The sequence below is a fragment of the Larus michahellis genome, chromosome 12 (genome assembly GCF_964199755.1).
Source record: "Larus michahellis chromosome 12, bLarMic1.1, whole genome shotgun sequence".
In the NCBI taxonomy this organism is placed as follows: Eukaryota; Metazoa; Chordata; class Aves; order Charadriiformes; family Laridae; genus Larus; species Larus michahellis.
In genome coordinates, this window is record NC_133907.1 from 4,299,591 (window position 1) to 4,317,549 (window position 17,959).

The 17,959-nt window shown below is 48.7% G+C and overlaps 1 long non-coding RNA gene across 1 annotated transcript in view; it reads left to right on the top strand.

Annotated features, from left to right (window-relative positions):
- The window catches only part of LOC141750305 (uncharacterized), a 26,844-nt gene extending 9,213 nt beyond the window's left edge, over positions 1–17,631 (top strand). Inside the window, exon 3 of the long non-coding RNA XR_012589634.1 lies at positions 17,303–17,631. This is a non-coding gene — a long non-coding RNA (uncharacterized LOC141750305). The remainder of the gene's footprint in view (positions 1–17,302) is intronic.
- The last annotated feature ends 328 nt before the right edge of the window (positions 17,632–17,959 follow it).

Here is a 17,959-nt window from a genome sequence, read left to right on the forward strand (position 1 = left end):
GAGGGATTTGGGTCTCTTCAGTCTGGAAAAAAAACGGCTGAGGGGGGATCTTATCAACACCTATAAATACTTAAAGGGCGGGTGTCAGGAGGATGGGGCCAGGCTCTTTTCAGTGGTGCCCAGCGACAGGACAAGACACAATGGGCACAAACTTGACCATAGGAAGTTCCACCTAAACATGAGGAGGAACCCCTGAGAGTGGCAAAGCACTGGCACAGGCTGCCCAGAGAGGTGGTGGAGTCTCCGTCTCTGGAGACATTCCAAACCCGCCTGGACGCGTTCCTGTGCCACCTGCTCTGGGTGATCCTGCTCTGGCAGGGGGTTGGAGGAGATGATCTCCAGAGGTCCCTGCCAACTCTATGGTTCTATGATTCTATGAAGAGTGGCCCACCGCAGAAACGGTCGGATTGCTCATTAACCATCGCGTGTCTCAGAAGCCACCCTGGGTGGTCAGTGGGGTACAGCTGCACTTCGGCACCTTATCGTCTCCTTCATGGAGCAGATGCTCCTGCCAGCCCTGTCCCCAGCTCAGTCACTGTTTCTGAGCCTCTCATTACTTCCCCCAAATTGCTCTCAAGACCATTTTGCTTCGTATCTTCCGCTTTTTCCAGACTTGCCTCTCCATCACCTTCGCTGAGGCAGTGTCAGGTTGAGTCCGTCTCCCAGGGCAGCGTGAGCTCAGCGCTGGAGGCAGGATCTGCCAGCTACACTAATCACAGGAATCAGGATTGACTTTTTACACCATGCTTCTCCTGCAGAAACACAGACAGTGCTGCAAACTCTGCAAATACTCATTTATGAGACGGATGGAGGGGGACAGATACCAGAAGCCCGGGGCTAAAATGTAGGAGGTGAGAGTAAAGGAGCATCCCAGAGAGGTAAAAATGTCTCAGCCTTGCGAAGTGCTGGTGCCATGCCAGAGGAGCTTCAGTCGTGAGAGCTCTCCAAATCAAGGGCGTCGTAATTGGAAAGCAACGTCCCACCAGTGAGCCAGACGGATGAGGGCACCCACCCCCGGTGGCTTTCCCACCCATCCCCTCCCCAGCACCAGCACAGCCATGAGGATCCCCAGACCCCTTCCCAGTTATCGCATCCCCTGCTCAGTTCACATCGCAACCTCTCACGGCATTTTCACTTGCTCTGCTCCGAACAGTCCGTCTCTAATACAAACCTGATCTGATTTCCCCTGGAAACCATCCCAGACTGCTGAGAAATTCTGATAGCATCTGCAAGCGCTAAAGCTTTCTGAGGCCACGGACATGCCCAGATACCACATTGCTCAGATCTCAGCAACCTCAAAGGGTAGAACAGCTGTGACACATGAAACTGGGAAATTTCACATGCTTTTGTGAAATCTTACTATTAATTTGGGTTTTTTTGCACTACCTAGAAGTGTCTCAGATTCAACCCAGTAAGTAAGGGAGGTTTTCTAATCATTCAGCATACTATGTAGGGCAGAAAACCTATTCCCTCCCCAGGTTTCATCTGTTCATCTGAGCACCAAACCTGTGATAAAGTGATAAAGTAGTGACGGAGCTGCCTTGGAGAAATGCAGAAACAGTCTTAGACACCTAATTCCTCTGGGATCTCACTGAATTAATTCCTGAGGAAGCTTTGGGAGACCCTTTGCCACACATCTTTTATTTTTTATTATTACTATATATGTTGAAAGCTTCCAAATACCACCCCTGATGTGTGATTGAAGCTTTCTAGTTCTAACATAATAAAAATGCTGCACAGGTCAGGGACAATGCTGGGAGCAATTTCTCCTCCCTGTCCCAACGTCCCGTGTCCCATGACCTCAGAACAGCCACCGTGTGCTGCCTGAGCTTTGACTGCATGTTCATATATCACTATTTCTCCAGGACTGGCTGTTCCGCGAAGATGTTCCTACAAGTTCTTCCCAAGGTTTCCCCACTGCTGAGGTTTGGTGCAGTCAGATTATGTCCCCATTCTGCACTGAGGGTCAATCCGGGCGAGAAGACAGACTCGAGAGAAAAAAAAGAAACAACTCTCCCAGAGCTTTCAAGAATTCTGTTCTTGAAATTAAAAAAAAATGTCCAAAAATTATAAAGCTCAGTCGAGATCCTGGCTTCGCATGAGATCACCCTACAAGCTGGAGCATCATCTCATGCTATCTATTGGTTTCAGGAAAATCTGAATGAGGGCTGAGGAAAGGGAAAGGGGAAAAGATGGGAAATGGCATTTTTAATATTGCTCCTGGAGCTCAGGGGCAATTATACTTTTGGAGGTTTGGATTTGTGCTTTTCTGCAGACTTTGATCTTTCAGATAAGACGGATTAGATTTTACAATATACTTGGAGTTGCTTCTACCAACTTTAAACTAGATACTAAAGCAGTTCAATGCCACAGTCACCAAGGGTGGTTGTTAAATTTTGCCAAAGGATGCCTTTTACTGCCTCCTCATTGTGAATCTCAGAGTACAACAGTAAAATTTAAATGATTTAACAAGCCTGCATTATTACTGTCCTCCTTGCCCTTGTTTTCTTCATTTAAACCTTCAGGCAGTGAGCAATTACAGAGCAGCACCCACGCATCCCATCAAAAATCCCCAAACCTGCAAAATGGGCTAATTCGCGCCTCCTGCCCAACATCTCCTGAGCTCTTTCATGGGTTTGCAAATCCCATTGGAGCCAGCAGGTGATGCTGAAACAGAAATCATGGAGCTCATTCTGCCTTCTATTAGGCTTTTATTTCCCTCCCATGAAATTCATAAGTGAGAAAAATACTGTGATCTTGGTGGGGGATTTAGAAAGTGTAGGACAGAAATGATGACATGTAGCATATGGCTTTGTTCTCACTGTCTAGTCAGCTCTTCATCCCAGCAAATACACATGGGCTTTTTCACACCTGGGGTGGAAGCCAGGACACCTGAAAGAAAACAGGAACATTTCTCTAGGGGGAGGTTAGTGGGGTGTGAGCTTTCCTTGAGCTGACCTTCTCGCAGCACTTGCAAAGCCCCAGAGCTGCACTTTCCTGACCTCGCTGTGACATTCCCGGTGCGTGACAGTCACCACGTGTCCCCTTGCAAGCCTGCAGGTGTTGGAGCGAGCGTTGCAGGAGGCAGCTGTTTTGGGAGAGGAGACTCACGCTCAGCGTCTCACCAACTTCTAGTGCGCTCCTCTGCAAATGCGAGGTAGGGCAGCAAATGACCCTGTCTAGAGCAAGAAGAGATGGCTTTTTCTTTCCCTGGCCATGTGTCATCGTCAGCTGATGGGAGTCATTCCGATTTGCAGGTCTCCCCGGCAAAACATCTTGATGGTCTCCCCTTGAAGCTCGAACATGGCGCGGGTTAGCTTTAGCAGTGCTACAGATGCACCTCTCTGGGTTGTTTTTTGCTTTTAGTGCTTGAGTTAATTCTGCATCGAACCGTTTCAGCTGAGATCTCTACCTGTGAGAGGGATCACGTTTATTAGATAAAAAGAAAGAGAAACAGATACGTCATTACTAAATATCAACAGAATCCCTTGCTGTTGCCAGCGTTCCCTGAGAGATATAAATGCTGCACCATCCTTCTCCAGCACCCCACCACGGCGGGGGAGCCCAGGTGCCCTCACAAGCCCCTGCTCACCTCCCATCTCCCATGGCACACAGCTGGTCAATCCTGGTCCCATCCAGATGTGCAGCCACCGCCTCATCCTCCCCATTTCCACACCGGTTGACACCCACCAGCTGCCACCAAGGGCAGTCACAGCCCGGCCGATGGGGTGGCACCTTCACCCTGCACACGGCCACATAATTGGGGCAGATCCCGTCCCAGTGCCCTACCTGTCATTCGCCTTCCATCACTGTCACCCCTGTGATGTGCAAAGCAAGACCCCATGGACTAAATGGCTTTTGCCTCCTAGGCTTGGTCTGCTGATGGAGCCCCAGAAGGGATAACTTGTCTTATTCCCCTGACCATTCCTCGGCTTTTCCCTTAACTGGCAGCTCAAGCATGTGATATGTGCTAATTCTGTTCAGACAAAATCTAAAAATCAAATCAGTGGTTTTACCAGAAACATTGAACTGCGGAGAAAAGACACTTGATAGGCAGCCTCCACTCCAGGGGACGGGAAACACAAAAGATCTTCCTGACAGGCAACGACATTTCCAAATGTTGCCAAACTTGAGTAGCTGAAGGGGAATCAATAATCTTCAGTATTTCAAGGGAAGAGTTTGACACCTTCAGTCCTGGGACCAAGACCCAGACATCAAGTAGAGCGTGGAAGTGGACACCAGCAAACTGGCCAGTGGCTCCACAACACCCCAGTTTCTGCCTGTTCTCATTGCCGCACTGGGTGTAAATTGGAAACTGGGGGCTGCAACACACGGCTCCGAGCGTGCAAAGGTTGTGCGCAGCAGTGGGCGTGCAGAGGGTACGTGCACATGCGTTTTCATCCATCCTGCTGGATCTGATGGATTCGCACAGGGGATCTTCATCTCCCTGCATCCCTCATTCCTTTGCCTACACAAACCCCGTGCATCCTCCGCTAAGGAAGTTCACCGCCGCACTTTCACGTAAAACTAACAGTGACATCTGGTAGTTCAGAGGTCTGTAGGATGCCTTTATTTCCAGCATGGAAATGTACTGGGCTTAAAAGTTTTGCTTGATGAATACTTCCGTAAAGATTTTAGTTCCTTTTATTTTCCTTCCCCCGAGGTTTTAGTTCAGTTGATGTGCACTGATTTCCCTGAAAGCACATGCATCACAAGGATCCAAAGAGAACAAACAAAGACCAAAAGTTCAAAGCAAACTCTCATATCCCCTTTTAATTGCTAGCTGAATCCCAGATGAATTTCACCCAAATTTTCCTGCAATTTCAGTCAGCCTTGACCGGCATTTTTCCCAGAAAGAATTGATGCCACTAACATTTTCTTGAAAGCTCCAGCTAAAGTAAGAGCCAAATCCTGGGTAAGAGACGCGGTGACCTTGATGGAAAATAAACAAAGGAAATGCGAAACAGAAATGCTCAGAGTCCTCCACGGCGTCCTCCCATGACATCAGCTACCTCAGCTGTGGAAAATGTCACCTCTGGCAACCAGATGGCGTGATTGAAAATTAATTTCTAGGAAAAAGGAAGAAACAAAGAAAGAAAGAAAAATATTTTCTTTCATTCTAAGAAATACCAGGTGCGGCTGCCGTCCTCCAGGAGAGTGTCGAAAAATCATTTCCTAGTTAGCTGGGGGGCTGTTGGGCTTTTTGCCCCTTAAGAACAAGATGTGGCAAAACCTAAGGAGGGAACCGAAGGAGGCACGTGAAGCCCTTGGAAGCCGGAGGAGAGCTCTGCACTTTCCGCCCCGGAGAAGCGGAGCTGGCAGCTGCCTGCTCTCGGAGCCCGCCCGTGCCCATGCGATGCAGTGAAGGGCTCTCGAAATCCAGCCGGGAATTCGGGAGTGCTGAAACTCTTTACGGCAGCTGCAGGAGCCAGCAGTAAACACGTGTCGCTATAAACGTGCGGCCTGCTAGCGCTGCCGTAAACACGCACAGCAGCGATTGCCAGCTCCTTCCCCCTGCAAGGCTACGTTCGTCCATCGTCTCCTAACCTGTCTGCAGTCCAGCGTCTGCTTTGGGCAGAAGCATTTTCCCTCTCTCTTTGTGCAGGTCAGCCAGGACCATCCTCTTCCTCCCGCCCCAAAATGACACAAAGACCTTTTTCATCCTCAGCAATCCCCTTGCCGCTGCTGAGCCTCCACCTTGGGTGGAGCAAAGCACCAGCCAGAACTCTGCTTCATCACAGCCCTAGACGATGGGGTGTACTTAGAAAGCACCAAGAAGCCTTTAGGAAATCGTGTTTCTCAGTTCCCAGGTCACTCCTCAGGCTGTGGATCAGTGCCGGGAGCAGGGGCTGTGCCCTCCTCGGCTCCAAACAGCATCTTCGGAAGGGTGCAGCTCTCTGCAGATGCCAAATGAAGCCTGTTCCCTGCTGTGGCAGACCCTCACGTCTGGGATGAAATGCCACCAGTTGTGCAACCCTGTAGGCTCAGCAAAAGCCCCAGGAGCATGAAGGTCCCGATAAGCCCCTGGGTGTCTACCAGCCATGCACAACTGTGAGCCCTCTTGCTGGGTCAGGCTCACCCGTTTGGACATCCCTAAGCCTGCAGGAAGAAGCTGGCTTGGTCCAAGCCTTGGATCCCCCTTGAAATTTTGCAAAGGCAGAACCCAACACCACCCACTGCCTTTGCACGGGCCACAAACGAGCAAGCAAAGACCTGTTCGCCACTCATGTTGTCTTAGACCCAGTGAGGGACGCTGGGATGTACCCATTGATGGCCCCATCCTTCAGCTCTGACTTGCAGCCCTGGGAGCTCCCTCACCCCTGGAGAAGAGCAGGGCTGTTGTACTGATTTACCTAGGACTCTACCGAGGGATTCAACCAGGGATGAAGAGGCCCAAGAAGATCATTTCTCCTGGGATCACCCCTTACTTGCAGACCTGCTGAGGGACATCTCCAAGCTTTTCCCAACCCAACTGAGCAGCTGCTGCTTTCGTTCAGTTTGCCATCCACCCCCTCAAGGGCATTGTGCACTTGAAATGTGCTATGTGTCTTTTTTTTCCTGGTTAACTCCCGGTTTTGTCTTTTATGTGTAAAGTGAACCTCGCTCAGCTCTGAATCATAGACGCACGCTCCCTTTTCCAAATTCCTGTCTTTCAGCAAGGCGAGCGCACATGTCTCAAGGTTGTTCTTCAGATCATGCATTTATGTGGCTTTGGGCTGAATATTTAGACAGGCTGTTTGGAGGAATTCATCCTTAGATGTTAACATGCAGCTGCATAAATACGGCTCCTAATTTTTCTTCTTTTTTTTGATGTGAAAACATTAATGTCTGATGACAGCTGCTGTCCCTATGACTGACCCATTTTGAGAGTACAGCTGTATTTTTCTGGCCTGTCTTCTTTTTGCTTCCTTATGTAGTATTTGTTTCCTGAGAGAAAACAACAGATCAATTTTGCTTCATTATGTTCACTGCGCATTTTTAGAGATTTCTTACCAAATTCGCTGCACTGTTCCACTCTGTTTATCTGAAAGGTTGCAGGAACTTGAAGCATCATTAGATCCTTGACAAGAATTATTTTTGCTTACAATTTACCATCCCTGCTTGGAGAAAAGCCTGAAATCAAAGGCAGATGAGCTGCCCTGGAGCTTGTTAGCTGCGTGAGGCTATGCCCTTTGTGCAGATCACATCAACAGCTCACCAAGGGCTTCCGAAGCCTCCTGATGTTTTGTAAAAGAAACCCCCACCCCCAAGCCCTGCCATAGGATAGTCCTTGCTCTGCTGCCCACGCTCCGCTTCCAGACCCTGTTTCCCAGCTCACGTGCAGCAGCTTTTTTAACACCAAAATCCTGGTGGAAAACCCTTTTCTTCACCTCTTAATATGCATTTACTCCATATTCTAAGTAAAAGCTTCCCAAACCCAACTGGACATCAGCACGGACAATACCATTGCTGAAAGCAATGGCTCATATTTTGCCATTGATTCCTCGTACTCTCCCAGTCTGTTCCCTTTACCTTTAATTGCAAACTCTTTGAGGCACGACCCCCTGTTCAGTTTGTTTCTGTGCAGCATCTACCACGGTGTGGCCTCCGACTGCCCTCCTGGATGCTGCCACTGTACAACAAGTCCTGGGAGCTGTATCCCACCGCGTTGGCTGCAACCATCACTTCACCCTTCTGATGCCACAAAGGAGGGGGAACAGCTTGCAAACATGACAGTTTATAGTTTTTTCAACTCGGCCAGAGAAAGGCACTAAACCAAGTTTTCCTTTACTTTGTGATATGTTCTTAAGAGAGAGCATTCAGGCATTAAATGACTGGCCACCGTGGACTAAAATATCTCCTGTTTGTCCTCGTGGAAGAAGTGACCTTAAAGGACTTGTTCATCGATTCACCTCTAAAATCACTGGGCCACTGCCAAAACAGCATTTAACCTGAAATCATGTCTTACATGTGAAACCAGACGGGAGATAAGCCAAACAACTTTTTTTATGTTATGTCATAACTGTCTTTATCTCGAGAAATTAATTAAAAACCTTAGAAGTCCACAGAAATGTCACAAGCGTTCGCTTGCACACCCAGAGGGCTCAACGCCTGCATCCCAGTCCTGGCTGCGCCTGGAACAGGTCACTTGCCTTCCCCCCTGTATTTTCGTATTTTGCTCTCCCCATCTTTATGGTTGGGATGCGAAAGGCTTCTCTACCCTCTAAGGACAGTCCAAAAAAAACTCAGACAAGGTCTTTGGTTGTCAGTCAAAGAGTGTTGGCCAACAGGCACATCTTTTTGTGGCTATTGCGGTGCTTGTGTGCCAAGAGCAGTTCTTCAGCATGGGACCACGGAGTGGCAGGTGACCAGGATGCTCCCTGGGGCCAACCCCATCCCAGTGGGAGAGGTTTGCTCGGGGGGCTGAGCACCTCCAGGGTGGCAGCAGCCTCTCTCGGCCGCCCACGTAACCCATTGCTCCCAGAGGGAATGACTCAACCAGCAAGACCCAAGTGACAGCATTTTTGTCCAATGGATGCAAACGAGATGCATTACTCATCCTGGGAGCAGGCGGTATTGGGGGATCATGCCCTGAGGGCAGCAGTCACCTAGCAACTCCGAGAGGCTCTGCCTGTGCTCATCATCGGCTCTCCTGGCGTATCTTCCACAGCAGCCTTGTGTCCTTTCAAGTGAATGTTAGAAACAAAGTAGAAACATAAGAATGGGTCCTATTTTGGGGTGGATTTGCGTTTCTTCTTGAGCTTCGTGGCTTGCTTGTGGCTTATTGCTAATAGCCAGGGTGATGCTGTGAGGAAGGGTGAGGCTTGGGCAGCATCGGTCCGTGCTTCCAATAGCCCACAGCTGGGAGCAGCCCTTGGAGAAGGCAGAATTGCACAGGGAGGTAGGGCTCTAAACCAGGACTGATCTCCCTTTGCAGAGTCAAAGTGACCCCTGCAGAGTAACTTCAGGTTTGGTTGATGGTGTGTGTGCAGGAGGAGAGCGCTGCGAGGACCACCAGCACAGCAGGGCTGGGGGCGAGGGGAAGTGACCCCTGTGACAAAGCCCAGGCTGCCCGGCACAGCCCTGGCCGAGGAGACAGAGGACTTTATTCCAGACATTGTCACATGTCTCAGTCCCCAGAGAGCCACCAGGCTGGCTGGGCAGGGCTACTCCGGCACGCTCCAGCAGGTCTTTTCTTTCAATGCACACACACTGTCCTTGAGGTGTCGGGAAACAGACGGCAAGATGGAAAGCAAAGGCAAACACCTCGTTCCTCTGAACCTGTCTGACTCCAGGCAGTGGTTTCCCAGCTCTCATTCAAGTCCAGCAACCTCCTGACCCACCCGCCCCCTGACAATTTCAGCAGATCCTTTGTCTACATGGACCCCTCACCATCTTTGGGAGGACAGAAAGGTGAAGATCCTGTTTCTTGGCTTTGGGAGATGCTGCCTGCAGTGCTACTCTGGGCACTGTAAAGAAGGTGCCTCTGGACACAGACCCTACCATACCCAGGGGTTTGTAGCTGGGCACTGAGAACTTACTCAAGTGCCTTCTTGGATGGAGTACACCCACTTGGGTAGACTACGCCACTATTTTTTAATTTTTTTTTTTTAATTTTCTTTTAAAAAAATGTTCCTTTCAATCGGATCACACCCTCACCTGTAATTTTTACAGATTACAGCATCCTAGGAAAAAAAAAAAAAAAAGAAAAAAGAAAAAAAGCTCAATTCTATAACAAATAGCACAGCAAGAGGCTTTATGTCCTGAAAAGGCCAGTGCCGGTCCTGGCGGCGGCACATGCCAAGCCCTTATCGCTGCCAATCCCCCAGCAAAGCTCCCACCGTGGGGTATCGAGCCCCCAGCCCTGCCAGCTCCCTGCTCCCGCCCCCGTTCCAGCGTGCCTCCTCGGGTGGCTTAATCCAAATGCCGTGTGAAACTATGTCAAACGCTTTGCAAAACATCAGGCATATTAGTGCTACCTAATAACCATGACTAAGCTAATGAATTCCGACTTTTTCTAAAGACCTATGTTTCATAAACCCATTAGTTTTATTCCTAGCCTTTAATTCTTCATCGTTTGAATTCCCTTTCACCTATGCCATTATTTTGTCCGGGATTACTAGCTTGTGGTTATCTGTGGCATAATGACAGACTTTTTAAAATATAAACTAGACCTTTCCCTGCTTTTCTGTTGTTGATTAAAAATGAACATCTGCAGACCTCAATCTTCGGAGACTCTCAAACACAAGTTATATGGACACTGATTTCTAAGTGTAACCCCTGACAACACAGATATAATTTACTACCCTGCTGATTAGAGAAAGATTTTGTCTCCCATTAGGGAGATAAAGCACATCGTTTTGTCTTTCCAAATGCCACAAAGAAATACTGACCAGATATTATTGCGCTGATTGAACTGTGTCATCCAGTGATGAACCCACCAGCTGGCACTATTTTTTTTTCTCTTTTTAAAGATATTTGAAGTTTTTTGCCCTTACTCTTGACAGTCACAGATTTCAAGCTCTTTTAATAATTATCCCTCATCAGCTGGCTAAGCTTCATAATTTCTGATACACACCATTTGCTATCTAGTTCCTTTTTGCAAACTACTGCTTTTTTCTTTTTTCAATATCTTCTCTGACTTGGCTCCTGAACCCGGGAGATCCTTGAGGCAAAGCCAACATCTCTTTATAATGAAATCCAGGCACTTGTCCACGTGAAGATCTCTACCTAAAAATTCCTGACCTTCACTAAACCTTTTCTGCCCGTATTTTAGCTTCGAGACAATTTGAAGCTCAGTTTTCCCCAGCTCTGGAGAGCTGGCCCTTTGGAAGCTGCTGTAGGACCATATGGCCATAAACAATGATGATACTGATGAAAATGCCCTTTGTCAGCCCGTATTGGACGCAATCAGGCTCTGATCACCAGTTCCTAGGCAACCACAAAATTCCTGTCCAGCAACCAGGTCCAGAATAGGCTTGGGGTTTGTTTTGGTCAAAATACCTTTTGTGTTAGAAAATTATTAGCAATCATTATAAGAAACCCTTACAGTGTTTTAATTAGTGGCTGCACAGGACTTCCAACAGAAGTTACCCTTAGTGACCCCTGCAACGACAGCGGATTTTTTCCTGCAGATCCCCAGCTGGAAGAGCAGAGCCCAAGCTGATCTGCGGTGCAGCATCTCCTCGGGCAAAGGACCCCTCTCCCACCTCCCTGGGGTTCGTTAGGTAACGCAATCATCCAAGCTCGTTCTTCGCTCCTCCAGCATGAAGCAAGAGATCTCACTGAGCGATGGGCAAAAGCAATGCTTGCTTTTGGGGATGGCAATGTCCCTTCCCAAGAAGGCGATTCCCAAATTTTCAGCGTTCCAGCATTTCCCAAACACATTTCTGAGCATCAGTTATTTACAGGAGTTGGGTCTCTCTAGGTTTCTGCACCTATCTGCCTGTCTTAAGCCACAGAAATTAGAAAATTTCCCCCCCTGCACAGAAATTAAGTCTGAATAAGGACATTCTTGGTGGAAACTAATATTCTCTCTCCAAAGGATATATTCTTTTTGCTTCAATTAATAAAAAAAAGTGGATTAGACTCATCCTTTTCCACACTTTCTTGAGGTCCTAACCTGTCTCGAGATTGTGGGCAACTTAAAAGCAGCAAAGAAGTCTCACAAGAGCATGAAACAGCCCTCTGCAGCAAGAGATGAAAGAGTCAATGCACACAACCAACGTGTCAGCACGTTTCACAGGACTTGCAAAGGAACTGAGTGTCAGCAGCCAACCATCAGGAGGGCAAGGTTGAAACGGAGATCACGGGGACAGTCATCTGAATCTGCTCTTGGATCCTAGCAGGGCCCCAGGAGAACGATGTCCTGAAACAGATGGGGTCTAGACACAGCGGTCAATTGAAAAACTGCACCACAGCTGCTGATAGCCACCATGTCAAGTCTCCTTCATGACCTCTGTAGAGAGCATGTGTCCATCACAGTGCTGCTCACCAGTGGGAACAGTCCACAGCCACCCACAACGATCAAACACCAAATCAACCTTCCCCCCTCAAGTTCTTCTAGGCTCAGGGCAACCATCCACGCTGCAGTCTGAGCTCCCTCCTAATCTTCAGCACACCTAAGGCTCTCACCAAATCTCCCGTCCTTCCTCCCATGTATCGGAGATCTCCCAGACTTGCTGGACTATGAGCGTCACCCCCAGTGAGCAACATATTGGGAAGCTCAGCTCGTGCTTGGTTCTCTCTGTTGTCCTCATTTGGGAGGCAAGGGAGACCATCCTACGAGAACATTTCATATCACAGCTAGTGATAGATCTGCTTTCAGAGCAACAGAGCTGCTCTGTGGGCTGTGTGAAACCCAAAGCTTTTGCATGTCCAGGCATTATTGCTGTTATTAAATTGGAGATTCAACCCATATTTCCTTCGGAAAAGAGCTTTTTCAGCCCAGCAGGCAAAAAGCAAGACAAAGTATCTCCGTTAAAACCCCACCGAATCAAAACTCAGCTTTTGCTGGGGTGTTCCAAGTAGGTGACAACTCCTGGAGTCCTTCTCACCCCAAACACCCAGTAGCTTTGTTTATTTATTAAAGGATTCACCTCCAAAGGTGGGGATTTAAAGATTTTTCTGCAACACCTCAGAGCACTTCCCGCCTGTTAGAGCCATGTTTCCGCACAGCAGCACGTCTGGAAGGCAGAAGCCGGTACGCGATACCCTGAATTCAGCACAATGTTACTTATCTAAGCAGAAAGCAATAACAACACAGCAGAGATTTCATTTCCTTTCAGCACATAAGAACTCCACTGAGCAAAGGTGAGATTAAATAATACAATAGACAGAAAGAGAGCAAGGCAAAGGAAGGTTTTCAAGTCCCTTTCCTTTGCCAGGAGTTATGAAAACCTTACAGGAGACTTCACATCTAAAGCTCCCTGGATATCTTCAGCCTCTTAACAAAGATGGCCCAAACACTCCCCGTACAGACTCACCACCTGCCTTCCCAGGCAGCTCCAGCAGGACTCTACTCCAGAGATAATAGAGTATAATATGGACTGGTTTGGGTTTTGCCACTCAAACCATTGACCCGGCTCCTTCCTTATACTGCAAAATTGCTTTTTTTTCCCTTTCATACGTCAGGGAAAAGGCGCTGCTTGTTTCTGGAGGACAATGAGCAGCGTAAAGGAATCTAAATTCCTGACGCTGTTCCCAGCAAAACATAACGGGTGTGCTGGCACGGGCTCTGCGGACACAGCACGGGGCCCTGGGGCCTCAGCTCAATGAAGCACTTAGAGGTGTGTTGAAGTCCATCCTTATCCACGAAAAAGAAAAAAAATATCTATATAGGTGAGATTTAAGCATGTGCTTAAGCAAATACGTTCAAGCTTTGCCAGACAGGGTGGGCAGCTGAGCCCACCCGGAGCCGACAAGCTGCAAAGCAACCGATGCTCACCGAAGTGGAAGGAACGCACAAGCAAGATGCACAGAAGGAGGAGTGACATCTTGGCACTTCGTTGCAATGAAAAAAAGCCGGGTTTTGGCTGGGCCTCATGGCTTTACTTTCAGCCAATACAACATAAAATGCCATCCCTCCTGTGCAAGCGGCTGCGAGAACCCATCAGTCTCATTTGAAGCCAAAATACTCCTTATCACCAAAGACTTCTTGAGATCTGAACGTGAGCCAAGGACTGCAATGAAATGTAGGACTTAATTATGTCTGACAAAAGCAAATCAATTAAAGGCTTTTTCACATCTGTGTCATTTGATTGGGGCTTCAGCTTTATCTTCTCTTCTCTGCTCCCTCGCAGAAATTGAATATTTATGGCCAGGAATTAGGTCAAAGCCCAGGAATGAATAAATGTTTGCTGTTCTATGCAGGAGACAAGGAAAGCTTCAGATTGCTAAACATGAAGCCAAACCCCACCGTAGTTCTCAAAATGGTCCGATAAAGCCTCCAGCTGTAAATCCTCGGCAGAGCGCGTGCTGTATCTGGGCAGCCTGAGCTCTGGGAATGCACCAGGAGATGCACAGAGTAAGGCTGTTCGAGCCACAGAGCCGTTGCCCACCTTTGCGTATTTTATTTCTCTGACATCCATTAGATTTGCTTTTAAAATTGGTGTTAGAAATGACCCTTTTAGAAGAGGCTCAGGTACTCTGCAACTCACTGCTTTTTAAGTGCCCAGCTTCAGATTTCAGGGATCGTTGCTCGAAGCCCCGCTCTGGGAAGCGATGCTCTTACGGCAAAGCTCTTCCCTGCTGCAGGGCTTGCGTGCAACAAAATCCCTTTGCTCCCATCCCTCCATCCTTCCACTCTCCTCCTGAGAACTTCTTCTTTCACTTCAACACCCCTGACCCCCATCGGCCACCCAAAGGAACAGGAAATTGCACAATTTAATAGCTAGTTGTTTACCAGGCAGAGCTACGTGCCCCAAAACAACCAGACTTGGTTTGAACGTGCGGGCAGGGTACAACTCCTGTGCTTGGCGCAGGAGCCCAGCCCTGACCACCTGTAGGAATCAAGATCACACCTGCGCGGCCCCGACGGCATCGCTGCACCTTCAAACCCCACCTGCTCTTCCCTTGTGTTCAGCATCCGCATCTCCCAAGTTACTTAGAAAAAAAAAACAACAAAAAACTCAGGCGCAAAAAGTGGAAAACACAACAGTTTTCTTTTTGATGACTGGTAGCAGTTATTTCCCCATATACCTAAACGTAAGGTCTGAATTAAATTTGGCAGAATCCTTTTGAGTGAATTTATCGAAATGTAATACGTACCTATTACTCCTTATACCATTCAGGGGCTGTCTTTCTTATACACTTTCCCTTGACGCTTTAATATTTATATCTATATTAAACTATTCACACTGCTTTCAAGGCATCTTCTGCCATCACTCAATCTTTAATAACTTGCCTGCAACAAAACTGTTTCCAGTATACTTTTTAATCCTACAGCGAGGCCTTCAGTGCAAGGTACTAAAAGCTGACACTAATGGCTGAAGCTTGGGCACAAAAATCCAGCAGGAAGGATTATCATGCTCCAAAGGAACTTGAAGACCCAACATAAATATGGATCAAACCCCAAATCACATTCTGCCTCCTGGCTTTTATCTTCTGTGAGCAGCTGATGGAACAAAACTTGTCAGTTGTGTGATGTTACCAAAGCACTCTCCAAGTGCAGGGCTTGCCTTTGCGGCGTTTTAGAGGAAAAGGTGTTGAACCAGCCCAGGGATGCTGGAGGTTACTCCAAGGGAAAGGAGATGAGCACCTTGCAAACCCCCAGCCCCCGCAGGACTCGTCACGCCAGGGATGTGCAGTGCCCACCACCCCTCCCGTCAATGGTCCATTAAACTCACCTTCAAGAAAACGGAAAATAAACCTCAAGATGTGTAAAGCAACATCCTTCCAGCAAGCGTCCCAAATACCCTGCCAAAATCAGGTGGGTATTTCCTGCATCGGTAGGGTTTGTAACGGACAGAAGATGGTAGCCTTTTGAAGCCGTCTCCTTGCCCAGGTTATTCTTTCATGTTACAAAAGGAAAAAAACCAAACAACCTAAAATTAAGAAAAACTGTCTTTGCACATGAACGCTAAATGAAATTAGCGCTTGATCCTCCTAGAGCCACCCACAAAGGCAGGAAAATAATCCATTATTTGCATGGCTTTAATTCCAACTTCTCTGGAGCTGAGGTCACCCTCTATTAATCACAAATGGCCTCGGCGTTACACAACGGGCAAAGAGGTAAAAAGCTTTGTTGACTGGTATTTGTTCTGTCTTCCTTTCGAAATAGCAAGCCCAAAGATAAACAGAAACCTTTTACTCCCCCCGCCAGCAACAACCACGGCCGTGTCCCGAGGTGGTGGCCAGCCGGGCGTTGCACGTGGAGCCGGGGGAAATGCTGCAGGCACTTGGAGACCGGCACTTCACGGCTGCCTCCCGCATTTCCCGCCGCCTGCTCTAAAGCGCGTCCATTCGGTATTATTTTTAAACCTCACGTTTCCTTTCTCAGTAAATAGCTCAGCTCACTGCAGAAGAAAGAAAGTGCTGGGGGGTAAATAGAAACGGCCCTGGCTGCTGCCACCGGGGTAAATCCCAGCCTCTTCTCCGGCTGCACCGCGTGCTGCCACATGGTCACCAACAGCCTGATGGCTGCGTTTAGCGCGTATTTTTTCTTTATTATTTTAATAAATATCCATCTTTTTATTATTTTAATAATTACCCATCTTTCCAATCCTGACGCTGCTGGAGCAAAGGGTCCCCACAGGACACATCGTCCCTGTGATTCCCACCTCCATCGTTGCGGGGGGCGGGGGGGGGGAATCACCAGCCCCCCGGGGTGCTGCACTCCCACTGGCAGCTCCTGGGGACGCCGTCTGATTTAGGGGATGGAAATGGCACAGCAGGGCACGAACCACAACCGCGCAGTTACTCACGGCACGAAAAGAACTGTACGGACCCGTTCTGCACCACATTTTCCTTCCATGTAAGAACAGTCCGGCAAAGCCTTTTCAGACCTGCAATTTCAATACTGGCACAGTCAGAATGGCCACGGACCAAGGTTTTATTCCCATTCAAGATAATTCTATAATAAAACAAGTCAGGGAGAGAGACGGCATATTCACGAACATTTTATGTTTCTAAAACCAGATTGGAAGTCTTACAAAAATACTCTAGTTCTACCAAAATGAGTGAACTTCTCCCTTAGTGATGTCCAAGGTGGATCCACTCCTTTTCGGCACACGCCCCCTCCCCAAACCATAATCCGGGATTGGCACAGGGCTGGGAATAATCTCACCTGGAAACAGGGCAGGGAAGGCATCAGAGCAGCAAACACTGCTTCAGCTTCCACAGCATCCCAAGCCTGGGAAATTATTTCTGCTGTGGAAGTCCCCAGGTATCTGTCTTTCAAGCTGGGTTTACATCAGAGCCTGCTCACGGGCCAAAAGCCATCGGAATAAATCAACCCCCCCCCTCCACCAGCTAAACCGAAATGCTGAACTCTTCCCTTGACGTTGTGGGGCTCGTTAATACCATGAGCCGTCCATCATCTTCACACTCCTGCCCCATCCCCTCTCCCCGCAGCCCTCGCATCAGGGAAATTTCAGTCGGAGCCTCGCCGAAGTGATCCTCCTGCTGGAATAATTATATCTGTGTTGAGCTAATTCATCTCCTAAAGAGCCTGGCAAACATTAAGCAAAGGCAAACGCAGCGTGCTTCATCACCCACCGGCCAGGGCTCACACTAAACAAAAGCCAGCGCTGACAGCGTCGCTCTCCGTTTCGCATGTGTTTCTCCCCCCCATTTACTTTTTTTTTTTTCTTTTTTTCCAAAGTGCCAAACGGAGCGGGATTGTATTTGCAGGCAGGAGCGTTTCTGACACCCTGCCAGTCGGAGCGAGCCGGGCTGCGGCCGGGGAGGCACAGAGACGCAAGTAAGTGCCAGCTCATTTCCAGGCCACCGGCCCCGGGGACAAGGGCAGGTCCCTGATCCAGCCCCAGGGACAAAGGCAGGTCCCCGAGCTGGCCCCAGGTCCCGCAGCACCGGCCTTTGGTGCCCGCTCAGCTGGCGGAGCTGCTCCATGGAGCATCACGCTGGAGCGTTTGCCACTGGGGCCAGCAGTTAATTGTGCCAGCAGTTTGACGACCTGCTCCATGCCCTCTATCACTCCTTAACACGTGGCGCAACATCAGCCTCAGTTGCAATGAGAACCCCGACCTCCAAAACGTTAAATTCCTGCAAGTTTCGTAAAAACAGGCACTTGGGCAGAGGAGGAAGCCACCACTAAATAGCCACCGCCAAATGGGAGCTCAAGCCCTATCATTAGGCACAAGGGAATCAACAAGGGAGAGAAACGCTGCGAACGTCCCAGAGGCGACGGGCAGAGCTGAGACCCCCAGCTCCACAGACATGATGTCCCCTCTGCTCTGCTGTCCCCTGACAGCCCCGTTTCACATCCACCTTGCTCCTCCTTGAGGCTTTCTGCGAATGA